The sequence below is a fragment of the Hemicordylus capensis genome, chromosome 8, assembly GCF_027244095.1.
Source record: "Hemicordylus capensis ecotype Gifberg chromosome 8, rHemCap1.1.pri, whole genome shotgun sequence".
NCBI lineage: Eukaryota > Metazoa > Chordata > Lepidosauria > Squamata > Cordylidae > Hemicordylus > Hemicordylus capensis.
The window spans coordinates 20,979,400-21,000,801 of record NC_069664.1 but is presented as its reverse complement, the minus strand read 5'-3'; the positions used below and the strand labels follow the sequence as shown (position 1 = coordinate 21,000,801).

Below are 21,402 nucleotides of genomic sequence, written 5' to 3'. Positions count from 1 at the left end.
TGAAGCTTTGGCCCAAGCTGAACACTTGGCACGGTCCCCTTAGCACCATGCAGAGACAACCATTCTCTCCCTGTAGCACAGTGCTTTGCACAGCACTGGCGGGAGGGGGATTCTTTTGAGGGGCATGGAGCCCATGATCCCCTACACCATCTTGGAAGGCATGCCTAGGGTGCTGGGAAGCCCTTCCCTGTGCTTTCTTCCTAGAGCTGTTGAGAGGGCTCCGTCTCTCTGAAAGGGCCTTCTTAGCACTGAAAAAAGTGGTCAGCAGAGGTCAGTACAGTGGAAAATGGTAATCAAATTGAAGTTTTTTGCTTTTTTTTTTTTTTTTGCCAAAATGGTCACCAATTGAAAAATAGTGAAGATCGCTGGGTTAGCCCTACAATAATGAGCCTTGGTGAGCCACAGAACTGAGTGCTCCTGCTTCATCTCTCCTTCTATCTCATGTACAAGGAAAGGAAATTTAAAACTTTCATGTTTTCTTTAGAACAAACAGCTGTTCTTGATTAGCCCTGTTCTGAAGGGAGCCTCCCAGCATTCAGTTAATATGGGCAGGGGGGCCCAGACCACACCTGCTGGCCATGCCCCTGATGCTCACACACCTGTATTGCACAGTATTGACAAGTAATATTTAAATTTCACAACGAGGGTTGGTTTGGATATTCTGCCTCCTCCGTGCAGTTATGCAGAGTAGAATTGTGCTCTTGGGGTAGGGCAGGATGTACATGCCCTTCCTCATGTGGTGAATGGGGCCAGCCGATGATATCATCTAAACAGACCCATACACTCAATTTTAGAAAAAGCTTTATTCTCTTTTGCTATACCCACATTTAATATTGAAATCAAACAAGGACTTATATGGATAAAGATGCAAAGTTCAGCATTCTAAATAAAGAGAATGAAGTCTTTGCTCTTCTTCTAATCTCTTAATATCTATAATCCCAATCTGGGGTGTGTAAAGTTGACCCAGCTGCTGTTTACTCTGTTAAAAACAGGCCTGTCCACCTTTTAGGCTTAAAGTCATGTAACGTCCCAGTAGTGCCAGGTGAATACTTTACCAGCACCAGTCGTAATTGAGAAGGTGTCGGTTCATGTCTTCCCGTTCCCAAAAGGCTTTCTCCAAGCTTCAGCTCCTTTCATCTTCTCTGTTAAATGCCTGCCGAAAATGCCTCCATGCTCTGTCCCCAAAGCTTAGATTTCTGTGCTCTCTGTGCCAAAATGTGAGCTGTCTAATTCTACCCAGCCAGCCTTTAACTTTATGCACAGCTGTTACCAAGAAGCCCCCAAATGCTGTCTAAATCGTTTCCTGAACTACTGCCACTCATGTCTGACAACAGCCTGAGAGGCCTGATGCTGCCTCTTTCCCTCCCTTCTAAGCTGAACAGAGCGACTATATTTTAATTAAATATTTAAGAACATGTCACGTTGCCTTTAGATCTACACAGTTAAATGTGGCAGAATAGATCGTTCCATAAGCCTTGGAAGTCCCGTTTTTCAAACAGCTTCAGCCTATAAGGATCACTTACTTCCATTGGCTTCTGGAGACTCAGAATTTTGTTCCAGAGAATGGAAAGGGAGATCTGCTTCTTAGGAAGTCTGGGTCATGATTCGGTCACTTCTGATCCCGTTGTTGACATATTTGGCATGTTTCAGTCATGAGAATATTTAAGCATTTTGTAAAAAAAATACAGGGAAACCTCATTATCCACAGATTTGTGTATTTGCTGTAGGGGAAAAGACACCTGACCTTGGCATACATGGAAAAAAGAAGGGGGGAAACACATCGACCTCGCATATCTGTGCATCAGAACTGGCCAGAAATGACTGTGGAGGATTTCTGGCCACCGTTTTGTTTCTTGGAGCCACAAAATGGCTCCCGTTTAAAAAAACAAACAAAGAACCAGCCTATTGTGCACATGTGGCGGCCTCAAAAATGGCCAGCATGCCAGGGGAAAGGCCTGAACAGGACGAAGAACAGCCGAAAAGAGCCATTTTTGAAGGAAGGCCAGTGGGGTGAGGGGGAACCTCTGCAGACACACCCCTGCCACCTCAGAGAACCCCCGCAAAGGGTGTATGTTAAAAAAAATCTGTAAAAGGTCAGCAACAACCCCCCCTGGACTGGACCGAACTAGGGGGGTTCGAGGGGGTGTTGGACCGAACTGCCCCGTCTGGACTTGAACTGGACCAGACCAGCCTGTTCTGTGCACACCCCTAGTTTCCATATCTGAGGTACAACCACGGAATGGAACCCCTGCGAATATTTCACAGTGCTGGAGTTCTTCAAACAGTCTGAAGTTTCACCAGAATTCAAAGTGCTGTTTTTAGCTTAAAGTCCTTAGGGTGTCTGAAAAACAATCGTCTTCCATATGAGCCATACATTAAGGTTGTCTTCAGAGCCCTTTCTCTGGGTGCTTCTGATTTCTGGGCAGGGCTGGCTCCAGGTTTCAGGGGTCCCTTGGCAATCTGCCATCTGTGGGCTCCTTTCTACCAGGGTGGGCCATCAGAGAGTAGCTGTGTTTGCATCAATCAGACTCTGGGCACAGAGGTGGTGGGTCCCCAGACCCTCAGCACCGGCTTCTGATGCTGGTTCTGTTTCTGAGGTTAAGCAGATGGTGTTGGGGTCAGGGACCACACCAACCCTTTGCAAGAAGCATTGAGTTAAGTCTGTTTTATCTTAGAAGCTGTGAATGTTCAATATATATTGTGTTCCCTTTCCTCTGCTTCTCTTTTAATTCAGATTTTATCCTGTGCGTTTTCATGTTCATGTTTTGACTTTTTAAATTGTTAATCTGTTTTTATTATAACTGTCTTGGATGCTGGGAAGTAAAAAGGTGGGCTATATTAAAAAAAACCCATAAAGAAAGAATATTAGCAACAATATTGGATCCTAATCTGCTTTCAAAAGCTCATCTGGCCCAAAACTACTTAAGTGGGGCACATCAAGAGAAAGCTGACATGTGGGAGCCACTTGGTAGTATAGTGTTAGAAGCGTAAACTGGCCTGTGTACTTGCCAAAAGGTATACAACTTCCATGTGAATTGTTCACTGATGGAAATGTGCCCTTGGATGAATCGTGTATACTATATAACAGAGCTTCTCTAGGCTAGTTTTGTGGTTTCCTATGCCATTTACTGTTTGATCAGCTTCAAGCTGCTGCTACTCATTTGGTGCCCAGGGATATCCAAGTGGATGCCCATACATGGAACTCATGCTGAATTGCTCCACAAACAGAATTCAGGCTAACTTTTTTCACTTTCAGGTGGAGGAATTGTTTACAAAGCAAAATGGGGAGACAGCAGGACTGTTAAGTTCCCTAAGGCAAAGTCCAGACCAACGTTCTCTCTAATTTTTTTCTTCTTTGTGTGGAATGAGTTTTGTTCTGGGTGGCAGTATCAAGACAGTGAGTGTGCATGTATATTCAGAGTGGGACCTTCCTGATTCAGGCTGAGTGGGATCTAAAATAAAAAGAGCAGACATCAAAAACCTTGTGTGCGCACGCACATGCACATGCTTTAGAGGAAACACTGATCTAGACTAAACACCATTGAAAGAAATGAGACAAGTTAGTCTCATTCGTTTCAGTGAGATGTAGTTATGACTAATCCAGAGAGCAGAACTCAATACCACTCCTGTTCCTTTTCAAAGGTCATTCCAACTTGATTCATTCCAACTTGACCCCCATTGGGGTCATGAGGCATGAGCATGTTTAGTCCCTAACCCAAATGATGTTGCCATTCATGCCTATGGAGAAAGATAAAACATTGCAATTAGGGTATGACAGAGACACACAGTGCCTCTGGACAGTCCTTGTGCCATGCAAGCCTTCCCTCCACATACACACACACCCATTTTATTGATGACCATTTTCCCAGTAAGTAATACATGATTACACCTGATGATTGATTGATTGATTGATTGATTAAGTGTCATCAAGTCAGTGTCGACTCTTAGCGACCACATAGATAGATTCTTTCCAGGGTGATCTGTCTTCAACTTGGCCTTTAAGGTCTCTCAGTGGTGCATTCACTGCTGTCGTAATCCAGTGCACCCACCCTGCTGCTGGTCATCCTCTTCTTCTCTTTCCTTCAACTTACCCCAGCATTATGGACTTCTCAAGGGAACTGGGTTTTTGTATAATGTGTCCAAATTATGATAGTTTGAGCCTGGATTGATTTGTTCTATGATCCATTTGTTTGTTTTCCTGGCTGTCCATGGTATCCTCAAAAGTTTTCTCCAGCACCAAAGTTCAAAAGCATCAATATTTTTCTATCAAAGTCCAGCTTTTGCATCCATAGAGTGTCACGGGAAAAACCATTGTCTGAACAATTCTAATCTTTGTAGGCATAGACACGTCACGGCATCTGAATGATGCCTGACCACACACACCTGACCAAACATTAATTTAGATTTGCTTCATGTCATTCAGCTATCTCAAGTGTTAGTCAAATCATCTTAGACTGATTTGCCCCATTAGTATAATGGATCTTCCCATTATAGTCTTCCCTATAGGACCTCCACAGCTATGACGATAGCCAGAACATATAACTGTATTGGCAGGCTAGTGCATATTGTACTCCCGAGAAGCCACCCATACAAATAGGTCCATAATGCCAAGGTGGCTGAGGTTTTATCCTTCCCCATTGTTCTCATCCATGAGGTCTCCTCTAATTTCCTTCCTGAACCTAACTTAGACTACATAGCGTAGGTATGGACAGAGCTGCATACAACATTTGCTAGGGGCTCGGGCTGCGCAAAATGTTTCAACATCGAAATATTTTGACTCTTGAGCTTGAAAAAAATGCCCTTTTCTGATAAAGGGCATAAATAAAGGGCCTGTTTCAAGCTCAGACCAAAATAACCCTGATTCAGAACATTTCAACATTTGGGGTGCCATTTTGGAGGCCTGTTTTCCCCTTGCTGATTGGTTTTTTGGAACTGGCTTGCAATCCTGTGGGGGCTTTGAGGAAAGGCTAAACATTTGTTTAAAACCACCTGCTTGCCAATTCTTTTGTGGGGTGGGTGGTGGATAGCACTCATCATGCCCTACTACCCAACCCGCTTTGGTGTCCCTAGGAGCTACCCATGGGGAACAATGGGGTGTTTTGAGTTTCCCCATTGTTTGCTATGGCCAAAGTACTCAAAATGTTGAAGTTTCATTCTGTCGAAACAACTGGTTTGACTGCTGTTTCGATGAAACATTTCAGCCATCTGCATTTTGTTTCAAACTCAAAACAACACAAAATATTTTCCATGCACATCCCTACTAGGGGCAAAGGCAATTCATTCACTCTTCATTAAATACACCCCCTAGGTTCATACTACACACATATGTATGTTTAGTAAGCTAAGCTGAGCAGAGAAATCTCTTGCCTCCATGCTACCTGGCAATTTTTTTTAAATACAAGAGAGCACGCTAATTTATGATCTGTTTAACCAAGTTGGAGTATTAATTAAATAAAACAAGCACAGTGAAGAAAAAAATGAAAAATAAAATCCAACAGCTTCAGTATGAAATTGCAAAGCAAACACTTTGACTGTAACCACTGGAGGTTTCCCTCAGGTCTTCTATCAAAGCACAAAGTAAGAAGGGCAAAGACGAGAAATTATATAGCCAACAGATGCATGATGTTAAAATATGCATCTGCCAGCCGTGCAGTTTAAGGAGCCAGAGGGCTACCTAGTAGATCTTGCTGTACTCAAGGGAGCATGAGTGAATTCCAGACCCCGCTAGGCAAGCTGGGGGTTGCAGACACGTTAATTAGTGTTGAGTTTCTAGATCTCAGATGCAACCAAGTGGATAGAAACTTTGAACATAGCAGTTGCTTTGCCACGAGGGAGAGGAGGGAGGGTGGAGAGAGAGAGAGAGACAGAGAACTCTCCTTGACATGCTGATGTGCCATCGTCTTCCAGAACATGGGTACCTGGATCTTTATAACTGCTGAGTGGATGAAGCTAAACTTAAGCTAGTCCAAATAAGGACTCTTCCAAATGAGTTAATGAGTATCGGAATTGATGTTGGCACAACTGACCTCTCATGCTGGAACCATCCTGTTAAATTCTAGATTGGATAAGTTTGTCCTTGTTTGAAATTCGTAGGCAGCAATTAAGCACTTAAATGCGTATTCTCAAAAGCCCTCACAGCTTATGCCTCACAGTTCAACATGGAACTGATCTGAGCAAGCCACTGTCTTTGAACCTTAGTTTTCCGCTTGCAGAATGGGGACGGTTATGCTAATAGTGTATGAAGGCTATTCACAGGAGCAGGCTGGCCTGGGCTAGGTTGTTCACATGCAGCATTGCAAGTGAAGTTGCCAGTGAGGCTGCCCTCCCTACAAACCCTGCTTTTCACCCCGGCCTTTAGCACTAGTGCACCCTTAACCCCAACACCCAGATCCATGTGAATGCTTGTGCTAATTGCAGCCTGAAATGACACAGAGACGAGCGCCTAGAGTGGGCGTCTCCCAAGGGAATCCCCCAATGTGCCATGCTCATCATGCGGTGCATTATGGGACTCCCAGAGGCTGAGACACATGCTGGGACACGAGATCCATACTGCCAGGATCCATGCTCCCACCAACATTCAACGATCATCTGGGGGGAAGGTAAGTCAAACATTAGTTTTCCATCTGTAGAATGGGGACAGCTATGTCAATAATGTATGAAGGCTATTTCCCCTTCCCGCCTGCCCCACCTCCAGTCATGTGAATACCCTTATTGTTTAGTCCTAGGGCTACTGTGGAAATGTGTCTGATTGTAGGAATCCTCTTGTGAGGAAAGCATTATGGGAGTTAATTGGATGGGCAGAGTAATTTGTGCAGGATCCTGACTGGGTGACCTGGGACAGGAAGCCTGGGGGTGATACCCCAGACGGTTGCACTAGGGCTGCATTTGGAGAACATTATGTGTTCAGAATGTTCCAAGTTGTCACAGTACTTAGCAACTACTGACATTTGCTGCTTGTGAAGCAGAATTTGAAAGTCAGGGCTGGGAGTCAAAGGAGGACCCTCATCCTGGGTCTAATACTCTCCTGAAGGCCCAGAGGAGGGGGAGAGGTATGGGTAATTTGAGCCCCTTCGCCTCTGAAACCTGAGGAAGGAAAGCCTCATTGGTTCCACAGCTTTGCACACTGAAATGCCATATAAATGAAGTTTATGATTAATCATCATCAACAACATTATCCTGGAACCCTGGCCTTCTGCCTCCTGTCAATGCCTGAGAAAATTCATTATGTTGTTATGTGTGACAGTGGATTATATTTGACAGTGTCAGACTATACAACATCCAGATTGCACTCAACGGAAGCATTGCATCAAGGTGACGGCTGCACGCAAGGAGAATAATCTTTGTTCCGATTTTCTGGTAGCTGTTCAGAGCAACTTAAAGGGGGTCCACTGAGACTGGCTCAGCTGCAGTTCACACCTATCAGGCTTTGTCGTTGTTCAAGGGCATTTGCTCCTAGTCTGCTTTGCTAACTATCTTTCCTGGTAGCCAGCAGCCATTACGCCACCAATGAGCCAAAGAGACCCCAGAATAGAAAACTCCCATGTTTGGCAAGATTGACATGAAATCCTAGGGTTGATGGATGGCTCTACTACTGTTGGAAAGTTACCTTATATTGCACAGTTGTCGAGTTGATAGCAGCCTTTAACATTAACAGAGGCTTAGTGTACAGAGCATGTGAAGTAATGGTTCCACTCTATTCTGAGTTGGTTGGATGTCACTTGGAATATTTTGCCCAGTTCCAGGCACCGACTTTCAAAGAGGATGTTGATAAACTGGAATAGATTTAGAGGGAGACAACAAAGGTCATGGGGGTATGAGAACCAAACCCTTTGAGGAACAGTTGGAAGAACTGAGTATGTTTAACACTGAGAAGAAAAGACTATGGGGAGATTTGATAGCCATCCACAGATATCTGAAGGAGAGGGTCACATGTAGAAGGAACTGATTCCATCTCTGTTGCTCCTCAGGGCAGGACTAGAAGCACTTGGCTGAAATTACAAAGAAGTCAATTTAGCTAGAAATGAGGATTTTCCTAACTCTAAGAGCTGTTAGGCAGTGGAACAAAGGTTGCCTTGGGCTTTCTGATGCAGGGGTATGCTCTCCTTCACTGGAGCTTTTCAGACAACAAATGGACTGTCATTTGTCAGGGATGCTGAAGCAGATTCCTGCTCTGAGCAGAGGGTAAAACTGGAAGACCTCCAAAGTCCTTTCAGCTCTAAAATTCTGTTATTACAAGCCAATTGTATCCATGTAGAGCTGTGATCACAATTTTGAGGTCTCTGAACCAGATAGAACAAGCCCACTCTCGTCTCCTCTTTATGGAACCTTATAATGAGTGTGGTCGGCCTCTCCTTGGCCTAGTACATAAGAACAGCCCTGCTGGATCAGCCCCAAGGCCTATCAGGTCTTGCCTCTGGTAAGCCCACAAACAAGAGGTGAGGGCATGCCCTCTGTCCTGCTGTTGCTTCCCTGCAACTGGTATTCAGAGGCATTGTTTAGTTTAGAGTAGTTCATTCTGTAGACTCAACATCAGCTGTCACTGATCCAAACCATTGCTTCCAGTCTTGTGGTAGTGAGAATGAATTGTCCCCTTTGCTAAGCAGGGTTTAACTTGGTTTGTGCTGAGAGTAATGACTACATGTGAGTCTTCTGTAAGATATTCCTTTTAGGGGATGGGGCTGTAACTCAATGGCAGAACATCTGCTTTGCATGCAGAAGGTCCCAGGTTCAGTCCCTGGCAGCACCAGCTAGAAAGGTTTCTTGAGCATCTTCAGCTCATGCTCTGATGTGTGGACGATGTATGTCAATGGCTTTTGATGTGAGGTGTGTGTGTGCCACTTCTCTCTGGTCCTGAAACAATTTTGTTTCCCCATCTCACACAGACATGAATTAGCGTGGCAATTTCACAATCCACCATCCAAAGTTGGATGTGATTTTCAAGTCAGCCCAAAGTACATCATAATGAATACCAAAGTTAGAAACAGACAAGCCTTATTAGCAATGCAGTGTATGTAGCTTGGTGGGAAAGGCTTTGTGGAAGGAGGAGATTGCTGAAGAGGCTTACAAGGGGCCAGTGAGGTCTTCCAGGGAGGTGCAGGAGCTTGCTCCAGAAATATACAATTAATAATTGATAGCAATTAATTTTTACATCCACCTTTTGCTGTCTATTTCTCTGCTTTCTCTCCCTCTGAGGCATTTTTTTTTTCCATATTAACTCTGCTTTCCTCAAACTCCCATTAGGAATAAAGCTTTCCTAAATCAACATGAATTATTTAATGATACAGATTAAGTCGATTCAGACACAGAGCTTCTGTCTTTTAATTTGACATCTAACCAAAAGCAGAAGAGGAGGGGAAAGGGAGTGTTCCCTGGGTGGTCAAAGGGTTTCAAGTTAAAAAAAATATGCCTTTGGGGGGAAAGAATGTAGCAGAAGCATTTCATCAGAGTGTTATCACTCCTTGATGTACAAAGCACCCTGTCATTAAGTATTACTAGGTTACATGCATATAGTAATTAGAGTATTACTGGGATGTGCTTACACATCCAGACTTCATTGGCTTCTCTTTCTTATTTGTGTGGGTGTCTGTGCACATGTACACACATCTTTAAGAGGGGAATTTTATAGCACATTTGCGGAAGCCTGCTCTTCAAAATAACTACCTGATGTGGAAAGATCTATGTCCCAGATTTAATTGGAGCTGCATGTCCAATTGCACCCACACACACGTCAGTACAAAAAAACCAACCCTCAGTTAATCACTAGATCCAAACTATTCATCCTCCTGTAGATAAGACAAGAAGAGTACTGTATACAGGAAAGCATAGGAGGAGAAACCAGCATGTGCACAAAGTTCTGTTTGAATGAACTTTTCTAAATTGACCCTTTTGATCATTTCAAGTCCAAGATCTCATGAAATGTGGAGCAAGGGAGGGAGAGTCAGGGGGCTTAATTAGGACCGATTTAACACCAGGCTGAGGAAGAAAGGACTAGGAGGAACATCTTGCACCTAGTTTAGGACTGAGTTTCCAGAGCAGTCTGACACTGCTTGCCCTCTTGCCTATTTCCACTGCTCCTCTCTGATGAAAAGTCTCCCAGTAGCGGAGGAAGCTCACAATCTCTGCAGCTTCTTAAAGTGCTGCACACCATCTAACTAGCATATTGATATTCCAGTTCCAAGATGATATACAGGGATTCAGGCTGGGAAGAAAGAAAGGCTGTGTGTGTATTTGCTGCTCTAATAAGACCCTGGACCACTGCAACTTTTATCTATTGATGGAGGAACTGATTGATGAGGCTGCTTTACAATAAGCCCCCTGTCACTGCTAAGTCGTTTAGCATTCATTGTAATAAAATTAATCATAGTAAAGGTTTGATTTGCTCTCAGAGATAGGAATACTTCTGCCCTTGGCACTCCAGAGCAAATCAGCGTTGAAAGAAGCCTGCCGACCCAAAGACATGGATTAACAGAAATTGTAGGGATGGACTGAGTGAGGTAGTCAAGCCAAAAGAGGGGGATATTTATTTACTGTGGCAAGCAGTTGCTCTGAATGGCCTGACATTTCACTAGTCTTGGGCAAAATAGGCCCCCCCCCCAATTATCTGACATTTCTTAAGGGAGAGAATGCGGGAGGTTTTCAAACCCGCCTTTTATTTCGAATCTCCTCTGGAAAGGAGGTGTGCATTCACATATCAGCCACATTTACCCCAAAGTCTCTGCAAGCTATAAAGGAGCACTTCACACACAATGTGGGTTTTTCATCGTGCGCTAGAGTGTAGCCAGATTTATTTATTTATTTATTTATTTATTTATTTATTTATTTATTATTGAAACTTTTATACCGCCCTTCCAAAACGCTCAGGGCAGTTTACATTAAAACACCATTAAAATCAGTTAATAATTAAAACAAAAATTATAAAAGCATAAAACAGCAATTAAATAATCAGAAGAATTTAAAAACAAGTTTTAAAAAGCTGAGAAAGCCTGGTTGAAGAGATGTGTTTTCAGAAGTTTTTAAAAAGTTGTCAGAGATGGGGAGGCTTGTATCCCAGCAGGGAGCGCATTCCACAATCTCGGGGCAGCAGCCGAGAAGGCCCGTCTCTGTGTAGCCACCAAACGAGTTGGCTGCAACTGGAGACGGACCACCTCAAGTGACCTCAATGGGCGGTGGGGCTCATAGCGAAGAAGATGCTCTCTTAAATACCCAGGGCCTAAGCCGTTTAGGGCTTTATAAGTTATAACTAGCACTTTGTATTTTGCCCGGAAACCTATTGGCAGCCAGTGTAGCTCAATCAACAGAGGAGTAATGCAGTCTCTCCGAGATGACCCAGAGACCAAACTGGCTGCTGCAAGGGGTTAAAAGGGGTTTAACAGGGATTTTTGCATTGGTTTTGGGGGGCAATTTCAAACTCGCAGAAAACCCGCGGTAAAGCTTGCTGTCTGTGAATGCTCCAGGGGTTGTCAAAATTGTAATCCTTGAATTTTTCTCATAGCTGTCTTTTTCCTTCATCAGCAGACTTATGGACTATCTTTCCAGATATAATGTTTTTTTTCCCCAGCATGCCCCTCATTCAGTGGGGGGAAATGAAGAAGAAACAATGGCAAGCAACTGCCATTTGAGGGAGGGCAAAAAAGAATTGAGACTCCAGGGATTTATGCCTTTTTTTAAAGGCAGGCAGATAACCCCACAGGTGGTTGATAGACTGTGTTTTGTTTTATAAAGCAGTGTTTACTTTACTTCTCTGCTCTGGAAGAATGTGTGTTTGTAAACTCCCTCCATGTCCAGAGAAAATTTGCCTGTTGTCACAGTAAATGTGTTTGCAATCAAAACAATTGCCCCTAGCACTGCCACCTGGGGAGCTGATACTGAAAAAGAAAGGAATCCTGATTAACAGCTACTTATTACTCCTCCTTCGTGCTGTGCCCTCCCCTCTACCGCTTGGTCAGAATATCCTCTGACTACGCCTTTGTTACATTTGCTTTGTATGACTCCCATTCAGTGACTGTCGGTAAGTCTGAGCATGTGCTGAGTGCCTGTTCACTTCTGCTCTGGAGTAAGACCCTACTTTGCTTTGTATGAAACCTGGCATGTCCAGAGTTCCTGAGCATATGCAGAGCCTTCACAGCCACACCAGCATCCATGCAGAAGAGTGGAAAGTGTGTGGTGTGATGGTTAGAGCCTTAGAAGAATAGGACTGTTCAGCAGGCACACCAAGTCCAAACCCCCTTCTCAGCCATGAAGCGAAACAGGTGACTTTGCGCCAGTGACATGCACTCATCCTAGCCTGCCTTCTAGGGCTGTTGTGAGGATAAAAGGGGGATCATAGATTGTTAGAGTTGGAAGGGGCTTTGGAGATCTTTTTGTCTTACCCCGGCTCAGTGCAGGAAACTGCTAAAGCATCACTGAGAGCTGGCCTTTCAGACAATGTTTGGAAACATCTAAAGAAGAGTCCACCACTGCACAAGAGGTTGCTCCACTAAAAACCACAAGCAGAGACATTGCTAGAAATCACTAGGACAATTTCTTGTCTTCCTGATGACTCTGTACATTTCTCTCTTGGTATGTACCAGGGAATGGGACAATCTCACACATTCAACAAAGTTGTACTCACAGGGAACTATCACCACTGCCCACCGCCCCCTCCAGGAATGCACTGGGGGATCGTGCAATGTTGTGATTCCACAGTGCATTTTCAGGAGGAAAATTGAGTCAGCTTCTGGGGAAACAAGCAGCATTATGCTGTTACTGCCCACAAAGGCAAAGACTATTTCAGTAATATAAGAACAGCCCTGCAGGATCAGGCCCAAGGCCTATCTAGTCCAGCATCCTGTTTCACACAGTGGTCTACCAGATGCCTCTGCGGAGCCCACAGGCAAGAGATGTGTGCATGCTCTCTCTCCTGCTCTTGTTCCCCTGCAACAGTCCTAGGCAAGAAGTATTCTACTTCTACTACTTATATACTGCTTTTCAATGAAAAAGTTCTCAAAGTGGTGTGTATAGAACAAGAATAATAATAAGGTAATTCCTGTCCTTAAATGACTCATAGTTTAAGAAGAAACACAAGGACATAGTTCACACAAGGCTTTTAAAGCCCTTTAGCTTGCATCTCCTCCAGAATGGAGGGGCTGCATTCACATGTTGGGCAGATTTATCCCCGAAGTACCTACGAGCTATCGGAGATCATGTAACACACCATTTGGATTTTTCACTGCATGTTAGATTGCAGCCCAATTTATATCCGGGGTTTTAAAAAATCCACTTTTTGCATTGGGTTTGGGGGATAACGTTGGGGGATAACATTGAGTGGTAAAGCCTACTGTGGGGAGAACTCCAGGGGAGACACCAGCAACAGCCAATGGAGGGATGCTGAAGTGGGGTTGGCTAGGGACTGTTGTCCTCCCACTGATAAATATAGGAGAATCTCTACTTTGAACAGTGCCTCTTTGCAGAGGCGTATCTAGGGAAAATAGCACCTAGGGCAAGCATTGAAATTGCGCCCCCTATCCAAACATCTGACACCCATCTTTCAGTTAACTTTACCATAATATCAGCTGAAAAATACAAGTCTGAAGGTCTCAAACAAGTCACTTATATGAATATGTGTACAGTGACTTATATTATATTAATTTAAAAAAAATTATCTGTAGCCCCTTTGGGGGGCTTCCTAAAGGCCATGGTGGGGAGTCTGCAAAGGTTCCCCCTCCCCCCTGCTGGCCTCTACGGCCTCACAGGGACCATCTGAGCATGTGTGGTGGCTAATTTTTAAAATACCTTTTTAAAAAAAAATGCCAGCTGAAAACAAAATGGCCAGAACGCATGCTCAAATGGCCTCTGTGAGGCCTGGTATGGCCTAGGGCCTCACAGAGGCCATCTGAGCATGCACGGTGACCATTTTGTTTTCGGCAGCCTTTAAAAAAATTTTTTTTTAATTTTAAGAAATGGCGCCCTCCCTTCAAGTGGTGCCCGGGGCACGTGCCCTGCCTGCCCTACCCTAGATACGCCCCTGCCTCTTGGTATAGTTAGCTAGCAGCAGATGCAAACTTTACTTTTACTGCCTTAGGTAAGCAGGGGATGCAGACTCCGATGCTACTGTGTTGGGTAAGCTCCTCACCCCGCAAAATTCACAAAACCTTTGTGGATCACCTCCTCCAGTCGTGACAAAACTCCCCTCCATTTTCTCCTGAAAGCATCAGCAAAAATAGGGAGTGGAGGACTTTGGATCAGCAGTTGCTTCGACACTCTAAAGCACTATTTGAAGTGCTATATAAGTGCTAAGTATTATTTCTCTGAGCATCAGAGTCATCCTTTTATTTAACAAAGTGCTTTTGAAACTCCCTTCATTCTGAAGGTTTATTTGCCACATGGCACTGGGGGCTGCAATTCAAAGAACACGAGTCCAAAGTTCCCTTGGGGTGTGTAGAAGTAGGTTCAGGTTTGTTTGGAAACCAGCCATTATACCCAACATCTTCCCTCTAATGATCTTCACTACCCGCTTTAGGAAGCAGCACTTATCCACAAAAGGTCATGCCACAATCAGTGTTTGTCTCGAAGGTGGCAAAGGACACTTTGTTTACATTACAGCAGATGAACACTGCTGCTCTTCTGACACGAATGCGTATGTGCCTGTGTCACGTGTGTGTGAGTACACACACACACACACACACACACACACACACACACATTCCTTCCTTCCTTTTCTCCTGTATAGAAGACAGGCCGAATTGATTTACTTATATCCCTATTAAGCCTCTCTTAGCCAGGCGCATGGTACAAGTTTGAAGTGCCGTATTTCATTTATTCAGCAGCCCCATTGCCTGCCAGATTCATTACTGTACAATAACACTTTACACGACATGTGTGCAGCAAATAAACCGGAAAGCAAGAGGAAAGAGGGAGGGAGGGAGGGAAGGAAGGGGAAAGATGTGAAGCATTGAGACATAAACGACAAGGAAGGGCCATTTCTACCTCTGCCGCCGCTCTTGCTCAAATCCACTTAAGCATCTGAGCCTTCATTCCCAGAGCTGATTCCTTCCCCTTTTTATTTATTGCATGCATAGTTTGAAGCCCAATGAGACAGCGAATAGCATGGCATGTCCAATTGCCAGGAATATGCACAAAGCACCTTTGTGAAGAGCCCTACAGGGATTTCCCCAGCATTAGGCAGGAAAATAAGGAGTTTATGCAGAGACAGCTTGGCCATTCGGCTGCTTCCTGTGGTGGCAGCTTCTTGTGTATGGGGAGAAGGTTTTCTCCCCCATGTCAAGGTGGCCACAATTGCACTCTCCATATTGTTGATTTGAGCTGGGCATTGGAAATGAGGAAACGGTAGCCTCTTTGGATGTTTACCAGTCATATTAAATATGCAGAAAGTGGCTATGATGGATTCAAGGCATCCTCTGACATACATCGGTCATCAAGAGCAACAATGGAAGGGAAGTCCACCCCAACTAAAATCCCAGCACAAGCCCAGGGTTTCAGTTGGGGCTTAGCATGTCTCTTGGGAGATGAGGAGAGCCGGTCATGTAATGAGGACTCCCCAAAGCTGGGCTGCACATCTTCAGCCCTCCAGGTGATTTTGGACTACAACTCTTACCATCCCCACTCCAGGGACCAATAGTCAAGGATTATGGGGGTTGTAGTCCAACATCTGCAGGAGGGCCAAAGTTGTACAGCTTTGCCCCAAAGGGAGCCAGACTAGACTGGGATCAAGTAGATTAAAGAACAGAACTGAACAGCCAATCTCAGATGGAGCTGGCACAAGGCAAGGTCAACAGGCAGAGGTCAAGAGCCAAATAGTCAGGCCTGCATGGGAGCAAGGCAAAATCAAGGGACTTGTGTAAGGAGTTTACTCAACAGTTCTGCTTCAGTTCAAGTCTTAACAGACTGAATCCTTTTGACGGGGAAGTTAAGCCTGGTCAGGCCCCCTACCTTGAAGCCTGATTACACACTAGGCACTGGTTGTGGCATAACAGGTCTAGCAGTGACTAAGCCAGGAGAGCTGAGGCTTCATCTTCTGAACCAGATGAAGAAGGCAAAGGAGTATCCTTAGGCCAAGGTGGAGGGTCAGGGGATATGGGGGTCTCCTGAACCAGAGGTCCTCAAACTCTGTTCCTCTGTCAGAATTCTCCAATGCCATTCCAGTGAGAGAATGGATTCGGGGATCATGACATGGGAGATGTATTTATGGGCAAGACTTGGTATGTGACAGATTCCAGGGTTGCCCTAGGAATACGAATACGATGAATATTTATATCCCAATTTTCAATGAAAGCTCCCAAAGCAGTTTACACGGATATAAATAAATAAAATGTCTCCCTGTCCCAAAAGAGCTCACAAACTAAAAACGAAACATAAGATGACACCAGCAACAGCCACTGGAGGGATGCTGTGCTGGGAATGGATAAGGCCAGTAGCTCTTCTCCTGCTCAGTTAAGAGTAACACCACTTTTAAAAGGTGCCTCTTTGCTCAGTTAGCAGGGGTGCCTTCTATGCTCAGAATAGCATGGAAGGCGAGCCTCACACAGCTGAAAAACATTCCCAGACATTTTCTATCTCCCTTTCACTCCAAGGGCCTCAGGCAGAGGTCCTCTTTTCAAGACCTGCTACCTGCAGGATCCTTATCCTAAATGGAGAGTCTGAGGGTTCCACTTGCAAAGTTCTGTTGAGCACCCCACTCTTTCTGTGAATATGGTCTCCCTGTGGGGATTGTCGCCTGTCCCAGTGGTAACATGTAGAGGTACAAATTGTGTGTATCTGGGCCCATCACCTTATGAATCGACTCTCCCCTCCCAGCAGGCTCATTGGAGACGAATAACACAGAACCTCTTTTCCCATGGAAAAATGCATACAGGGGATGATTCATCCCAGAGAGGCCCAATTGATTGAATACAAGCTCTAGGCGACCCTCTAGATCACACCCAGAGATTTGTGCATGCCTCTTTTTTCCATATACACCTACTACACCAACCCTGTGAAGTGCACCATGAAGACCGTTCCCATCCTCCTCGTGAACTACTCTATCATGCCATGCACGCCTCACCTGCCCAGTGCGCCCCCCAGCTACATTTCACGGACAGATACATTGGCCTTTCTGCTTGGATTTACGGCACCACTCAGCTGTGGATCGCTGAAACTTCTGGGCTTTAAAACCAGGAATCAGTCAGTGTAAAGAACTTGCTGGGTTGTTAGTGACCTGACAAAAGTATTGACTCCTTCTCCCCGTGTCAGGTGGCAGAGAAGAATGAAGCCCCCGAAGCGTGACATCACCTGAGCAACAACCTCCGCTTTTCTATCGATCCTGCCTAATGAAAAATGAAAGTAAAGCTTGGAAGGTTTACAACAGCAACTATGTTCTTTGAAGGAGGAGGGGCCAGGCCATTGCTATGGGTGGCTGTACTAGAATCTAGACGTAGAAGATGTGCTCTCTAACTCAGAATCCTTGAGGTCAAGGTTGGAAACTGGATCCTGAAGTGTAGTGCAGTAAGCAAAATGTACTAGCCTCTTGGCCATTCCTAATCCTATTCCTAATTCCTAATGGAGAGCCAGCGTGGTGTAGTGGTTAGAGTGCTGGACTAGGACCGGGGAGACCCGAGTTCAAATCTCCATTCATCCATGATACGAGATGGGTGACTCTGGGCCAGTCACTTCTCTCTCAGCCTAACCTACTTCACAGGGTTGTTGTGAAAGAAAAACTTATGTAGTACACCGCTCTGGGCTCCTTGGAGGAAGAGCAGGATATAAATGTAATCATTATTATCATCATCATCATCAAATTGGTACTGAGGGGAAGAAAGAGGACTTGCTTATATATGTAAGGGAGCGATTGGGAGAGAGTGCAGGCCTGTCTGATTATTCAGTTATGAGGCAAGCTGGTAGGATGGGGCCATAACTCAGTGTTAGAACATCTGCTTTGTATGCAGAAGATCTCTGGCATCTTCAGGTAGAGCTTGGAAAGACTCCTATCTGAAACCTTGGAGAGCCACTTCCAGTCAGTATAGACAATACTGAGCGACATGGACCAGTGGTCTGACTCGGTATAAGGCAGCTTCCTATGTTCTTCCTTTTGATGTGGTACAGTAGATAATAGCAGCATGTGAATATGGCCAAAGAGGAGATACTGAATGTATGGGGGCGGGGAATGGGGCCAGAGGATGGCCTCACCACCAGTCTTCAGGGGCTCTGCATAAAAGAGCCCATCAAAACATGGTCTGCAGCCAGCGGTTTTGTGGTGGCCATGCAGCTAAGAGGGCAGGGAATAATTGCGGATCAGCCAGAACAAAAACAGGTAGCCGCGTTTGTGTTCTTGTATTAGCAATTAGGTGGGAAACAGCTCATACATCTTTCCTTATATTTCCACACGTTAAAGGGCTAGAGATTTTTTAAAAAATAAAATGGGTGTGAATTAGCTTTCATTCTAATTCATATTAATTCATATTAACTTTCTAGGCCCATAGGAAGGGGCCTGGAATTAGGGGGGTTGACAAATCACTATTCGAAGAGCAATTTGCAACACATCTTTAAAAGGGAGGAGAGCAAGTCCATATCTCCTCTACCGCCGCTCTCCCACTGCTTCCTGTTCAGGTGGCGGACAACACCCCAGCGGCGGCAGCAGCACTCTCCCAAGCTGCCCTCGCGCGATGGCAGCATGCACATGCGCAGCAGCCATTTGTGTGGTCCGCAATTCTTTTAATCATGACTCATGCACATCCCTACCTGGAATATCTCAGGGAGGCCAACTTGATATGTCCCCCTGTGACTACAGCTCTGGCAAAAGGTTGGGGCTGCCCCATTATACTGCTTCCCCTTCCTGAAGCATAAGTTCTGTGCAGAAGAGAATGGAAATGTGGGGATTAGGGACAGAACATGCCTTTGTAATCTCATTCCCCACTTCCCTACACTCTTTATCCACGGCATGGTCACATGAACAGTGCCAGTGTTGACCACATATCTGGGAAACCTGAAGTCCCATCTCTGCCAACTCCTCACTAGATTAAGTCACTCTCTCAGTTCATCCATCTGCCATATGGGAAGAGTAGACACCTACCACACAAATCTCAGGTCCACTTACCTGGTTTCTGCAAGCTATGAGATGCTAGGGCAGATTCTGCACTGTTCTCTGCCTACCCAAGTGTGAAGGGGTTTACCAGATGCATAGCATCCTTTTTCAAAGAACCAAACATTTAAAAAAAAAACTGTGTAGAAAAATAGGTTTTTGCCCACTGGCTGCCCAAATGAATGTGGGATTGGAAATGTGGAATTGGATGCATTTAGTGGAAAGGTGTAGTGTGGTTCAGCTTGGACCTCCTCTTCCTCGTTTGACACCCAGAATCAGGGGTGTAGCAAGGTTGGAGTGGGCCCAGAGACAAGATTTTAAAATGCCCCCTCTCACTGAAGCTCAGCTCATGATGCAAGTCATTTAATGGTACTAGAGAAAGACATGCTGTTCTGGTAGCTCCAGGTATTAACACTCACATCAATTTTGGAGGATGAATACAACTGAAGGAATCCCGGTTGGGTGCGTGGCTGGGGGAGTCAGTCATGTGACTTGACTCTGTGCCCCCCCCCAAGGCAGTGGGCCCCCGGACAACTGTCTCCCCTTGCCCTATTGGAGTTACGCCCCTGCCCAGAATTCCTATGGAAGAAGCATCACCATGCTAACATTTGTACACCACTGTTTTCTAGACTGCTGTGTGCTATTTTGCGTAGGTATCATTTGCATGTATGCATACTGGGAAACCATGATTGACTCCAGACTCTCAGCTAAGGTTGGCACAGAATGTTGCAAAAGCAAAATTCTACATTGACCCCAAAGTCTTAGAATTTTCCAGGGAAGCCAAACGGGTTTCTATAAGACAAAGTAGAATTGCTCACAGGGGTTCTGCACACAGTTATTGTTTCCGATGTTCAGACACCACCGCCCCCGTTAAATCCACATCTGTGCCATCGTGATGAGGGTAGCATGCAGATTCCTACATGGAAGTGCTTTAATTTCAGGCAGCATTAGGGCGAAACAATGCACTTCCTTTGGGAGACTTGTCTTATGCCGTGAGAACCATAGATCTAACGAATTACACTTCCTTAATACGTTCACCTTTTGACCCCCATGGGAGAGGCAAGGGATTCATAGCAAATTATGGACTGAAAAACTCCAATGAATCTCCATTACAGCATGAAATGAAAAAGGAAAATGAAACTAAATGGAAGAGCTCCCCTGGGTAGCTGGCGGCTGCAACTTATGAGCATCTTGTTAAATGGGGGATGGTGATAGGAGGCAGGGGGGAAGGATAAAGCTTGTTTTACTTAAATAAGCATTGCTGCACTTCAGCAGGCTCAGACAGGGCACTGGTCTTGTGTTAGCAGTGATAAAGAGGTGTTAGTGCTGGAAGCACAATGGAATGCAAAGCTATGTTTCCAGATTTCTAGGACCAATTGCAAGGATACAAGGTTTAAAAAAACATTTTATATCCCGCTCTTCCTCCAAGGAGCCCAGAGCGGTGTACTACATATTTAGGTTTCTCCTCACAACAACAACCCTGTGAAGTAGGTTAGGCTGAGAGAGAGTGACTGGCCCAGAGTCACCCAGCTAGTTTCATGGCTGAATGGGGATTTGAACTTGGGTCTCCCCGGTCCTAGTCCGGCACTCTAGCCACTACACCACGCTGGCTCCCAAGGTTCAAGGGGAAGATGTCAACTGGCCATTTCCAAGGCAGAGCCCTGCAGAATAGGAACATAAGGGGCTGCCTTACACCCAGTCAGAGCATTGGTCCATCTAGCTCAGTATTGTCTGGCAGTGACTCTCCCAAGTTTCAGGCAGGAGTCTCTCCCAGTCCTACCTGGAGACACCAGGGACTGAACCTGGGATCTTCTGCATGCAAGCATGCAGATTTTCCCCCTGTAAGCTATGGCCTCACCCTAAGGAGAATGTCTTACAGTGCTGACATGCAGCTTCCCATCCCACTGCAAAACAAGGTGGACTTTACTTAGCCAAGGAGACAATGAGCCCTTTCTCATGATCAGATAAAGGGCTCCAAATGGGCAAGGGGGAAAAGCCTTCAAAAGCTTACCTCGCATGCAGACAATCCTCTCAAAGAGCCTGGGCATGAAGATTGTACACCCAGATGTGCGGCTGCCTCCTCGGGCAACGTGGAGGGTTAGGTGGCTGGCAGCGTCTTTATGGAAATTCTGGGGATCCCCCTGACGCTGGCCTGGAACCCTGCAATCTCCCAGCCCTGGCTGCAAGCTGCCGGGCTGGCGGACAATGAAAACGAATGGGGTTAATCTCATTTCAGAGGCTGGCCTCTTTGCAGGGTTTGCTGCTGCGCTGCGGTTCTTACAATCAGTAAAGACCGGGCTTGGCTTTCCTAGCCCAGTTCAGGCTGATTCAGTGGCACTCTTACCACTGGA

General features: G+C 45.3%; 1 protein-coding gene across 4 annotated transcripts in view; it reads left to right on the top strand.

Moving 5' to 3' along the window:
• KIRREL3 (kirre like nephrin family adhesion molecule 3) overlaps positions 1-21,402 on the top strand; it is a 780,338-nt gene that overhangs the window by 480,084 nt on the left and 278,852 nt on the right. The window lies entirely within an intron of this gene.